This window comes from Phoenix dactylifera, chromosome 2 (assembly GCF_051530095.1).
Source record: "Phoenix dactylifera cultivar Ajwa chromosome 2, Ajwa_hap1_PhDact_Kaust_v1.1, whole genome shotgun sequence".
NCBI classification, from domain to species: Eukaryota; Viridiplantae; Streptophyta; class Magnoliopsida; order Arecales; family Arecaceae; genus Phoenix; species Phoenix dactylifera.
The window spans coordinates 44,141,682-44,146,140 of record NC_143191.1 but is presented as its reverse complement, the minus strand read 5'-3'; positions in this window follow the sequence as shown (position 1 = coordinate 44,146,140).

Below are 4,459 nucleotides of genomic sequence, written 5' to 3'. Positions count from 1 at the left end.
AACCAATGATAACCTAATATATCAAAGATAAAAATGCAAAAGAATTGTCTACTAGAAAAATATAATTAAGGACATCATATCTACTTGATTACAGGTAAGTCATTCTAGAACAGTTGCATCAGGAAGTGCCCTATCCTGCTACTACTGCACTTGGACTCCTTGCAAAAAGATGCTCCTCATCTCTGCACTCCAAGGTAGTTGTCAATTGTATCGAGAGACTTCTTCCACAACATTTCTTATCGGCATTATTATGCTTCAGTTTTCATCCCACATTAGTTTCAATAATTCCCACAATCTTTAGAGCTAACTTCTCTCTATGTGCGTACTAGTCCACATGCTCTTCACATATTCATTTTACAATACTAGATGCATGTTATGGTCCAATAAAATTTAGGTGTTAACATACATAAATCAAACTAAAACATATCTTACCAAGTTTGCTCGAGCTCGATTATTTCTTTCTTTATGAAGCAATGTCTACTTGACTAAGCTCAACTTGACTAGCCCCCCCTCATGAAGGCACTCTATCTTCTGAATTTTTAATCCTCAAATTATCTAAGTTTTCCATGATCTCACCTAATTGAGCTCTCTCATGAGCCCCAAATATGGTTCAAGATGATTCGATCGATACCTATTTGTTTTACACTATAATCAACATGTGCAATACACATCCCCTACCATCATAACTAAATTTTAGAGGGAAAAAAAGGGACCAGAGTTGTACATGGAAGAAGATTGTTTTTTTTAAAGAAAAAGTAGTGCACATAAATTTTCAAGCAGATTACAATAAAAAAGATAAAATAGAAGACCGGTTTTTAGAAAAAATCTTCTGATATAGCCTTGCTTTCCATTAAAGCAGCTCGTAGAGTGTCAAACCACCGTAGGAAAATCAAATGCTTGGACATTAGATTGGTGCTCAACAAATATTAGTTTTTTTCACGAAAACTGATTTTTTTTTTACCGGTTTAAGTTAATATATAATAAACAATTTAAAAAATAGAATATGGAATATTATTTTTTTCCAGAGTACAATTAGTTTATTATTCAATCAAATTCAAGCAGAAAGCCAGTTGCTTCCAAACAGGGCCGGCCTAAGCCCTAGGCGGCCGAGACGGTTGCCTAAGACCTCGGGCCAATGAAAGGCCTCCGGAAGGCTGACCAAAAGGAAGCAAAGGCCCCATATAAAACGGGAACAAGAGCTGGCTACGAGTCTTCCCCCTTGATGGAAGGGAGGTGGAGAGTTTCCCGGCCTGCAGAGGGGCAATTTGGAAAGTTGGGGACAGTAGTTTTGTTTTAGGTGGAGAGAAAGAGAGAGGAGGGATTTGGTTTGCTTGATACACGTCCAAAGCCACTCTTATCTTTCATCCCTTCTCTTTTTTGGTTTTGGTTTTGGTCTTGGTTTTCCTTCCCTCACATTACTTCTGATCCAGCTGGGCCATCAGGAAGAAAGATAGGGGGATTGGAGATGGACTTCTTGGAGGGTAGAGAAAGAAAAGGAGGGAGGGGGGGTTGAATGGCTGCTGTGCTGTGGCTGCTTGGGTACTCACTTGAAGGGGGAGAAGTTGGGATGAGACTTTTATTAATTAGATGGAGTGAATTTCCCATAATGCCCCTACTTTCTCTCATAGAGAGGTGCCTTTCCCGGCAAATTCTTTTTTTTTATCTTGACCATGAAGTGCCATGGGATAACCTTTTCCTACTCTGCTCTTGCTTGACATGGTAAACAGTACTGCCAAATATTATCTCAGTTATTTAATCAGTTTTACGGACCCATAATTACTTTTCCGTGCTTTCATTCAAAAATTATATTAAACTGATTTTTTTTTTATCTGCCTTTGTTGCATACATGCATTTTTATTGAAATAATGTTTGCTATCTATTTTCATATCTTTTTTTTTAAATATTTTATACTTATTAAAATATTTTATTATTAAAAAAGGTCTCATCCATTGAATCCATCTTAGCCCTCTAAATGTATTGGGCCGCTCCTACTCCTAAACAGCTAACGCAGAGAAGAAATCGAGAACCAGCAACCACACAAGAATGCAATAGCACACCAAACACCAACTTCGTTGGCTCATCCAATCCGTATCCCCGGTCACAGGATCGCCTCTGGATCATCATTGCCCGTGCCTCCGTTTCCCGTTTCTAAAGTGTTTCCTTCCTTTCAAGTCTGTCCGCCCGCATGAAAACACAGCAGCATCGCCAGAAGAAAAGCTATTAGAAGGGCCTCTCCTTGCCTTCAGTAGACCGAGGCAGAAATCTAATACAAAAGCTGGCTCCCCCCCCCCCCCCCCCCCCCCATTCTACCATTGGAGGAAGCTCTACCGACAATGGCTTGGGCTTCAAATCCCACTTAGAGTATGTCAACCAAGCTGCATTGCCTTGGAGAGCTCTCGGAGGTGTCAAAAAACGAGGCCAGGAGTCAAAATGGTATGTTCTGGTTCCCAATCTTGTTTTGGTGCTGATAATTATGGCATATGATTTGTTATGCATTAAGTCAATAGCAATATGGTTCAAAAAAATTGGAGTCTTCTGAGAACATCTGTGATTGAATGGCTTAAATATGAGAAATAACTAGTTTTGTGGATCATTAAGCTACAAGTCTTTCAGTCTTCAATGTAGAGGAGGGGGGCATTTGAAGAAGCTACAATAGGTAGGTGCTGAATGGGTTTTATTTTTCCCACCATCACAGGTACATTAATTTGATTGGGTGTTCCAACCAACATCCTAGTGACAACTTTAATCCTGTAATCTGTTAAAAAAGACAGTGCAAGTAAAGATAGATCTACTGAATAAAAGAATAAAAGGCTAATTTATCCCTAAGTTTGCAGACATGCAACAAGATAATAACTCAAGATGAATAAATTAAAAAAAAGGAAATCATAATGTCCTCTAGGAAGAATGATGGAACGTACATTCAGTTCCAACTAGATCTGCCGAGCAACTTTGTTTATCGACTGTGAATCCTTGTTGGTAGATGCAATCTAGCATAATGCTGGATAAAATCCAGTGTAGCAATCCCATCAATAAAAGACAAATGAAAATTGTAATAATGGATTCAAGTTACAGATGAATGTTCAGCACACTGTCAGACCTTAGTGCCTGGGGCAAATAATGTTTAACTTTAAAAGGAGAGATCTTTAAAAGAATCTTTCAAGGTGAAATTTTGTCATGTTATTATTCCCCAGAGGTAGAAAGAAAAAGTAGTTTTGTGTGTGTGTGTGTGTGTTATTCATGATCACTGAAGTCATCACAGAGAAGTTCACCACCACCAAATTGTTAGATTGTCCATTAGATGCTTGCATATGCTTGAGAACTTTAATTATACTGTGTGAACCCTAAAAGCACAACTAGATTCATTTGAAGGAGATAAAATTACAAGAACATCACCAAAACATAATGTAACACGAGGTGCCAAGGCATCCTTCATACCTAGTCCCAAGTCCCGTCTAAACTGGATGCGTGCCAAGAGTGTTTCATTAGAGGGAGGTGCACAAGTTTACAAACTGAAAAGAGAAGAGACATTATAGAATCTTGCATCTCTCTTTCCAGAAGAGCTTTCCTTCCAAATAGCTACTGAAAAGTTAAATATTTTACCAGGTTGGCATTTCCTCTTAAATAGGCACTTCTGTATTTTGATCTTGAACAATCCTTCATCACATGATGACCTGTTCAAGAACTCTGCTGGTTTTCAAGAACTAACAGGTTGATGATAATAAGTTCAAAGGGATAGATCATTCAACTAGAACGCCTTGTTGAGGCTACTTGGAAACTTCAAGCCCCTTTTGCAAAGACTAGATTAACGAATATTTTGGATGTACATCCAAGAGCAAGGACCACCTGGTGGACCTAATTTTTAAAGGAGCTCAATGGCGCATCTCTTATGGAGGACTAAGGTTTTAAGGAATCGGTCAACTGATGTAGGACTTCTGCCATTAGAAGAGAAGAATGATTGGAAGCCAACGCGAAAGTATGCATCTCTGCAACGGGATAATGTGCACTACTTACATACTTGAGACTGCTAATGACAGCAAAAAGAACCAAAGGGATGATAGATAAACACTAAAGAGTCCCAGTGGATTCAGAAAAGATGTCATCTTGGATACCAATATCTGAGTTACTTTGAGTCATTTAGTTCTAGATATATTTGAAAGATACTGCCTACCAAGTTTTATCGTCGTGTGAAGTAAGGGAAATCTAAAATCATTCGATTATCAAGAAAGAGAGGATGGTTATACAAGTTTTGCCATCATCTTAGAAATGATTAAGCATCTTTTTCTGCACTTATTTCGAACTAGAAGGGCGCTAGAAAGTTAAGCAGACATATTAATCATGCTGAACAAATTCTGCTCATATCAGTAATTTTCAGATCAAGAACAGCTCTTAGAAAAGCTTTTCTGAAATTCATTCAAGGTGCTTTTCTGAAACTTAATTTAGTATCTAAAGGAGCTAAAAA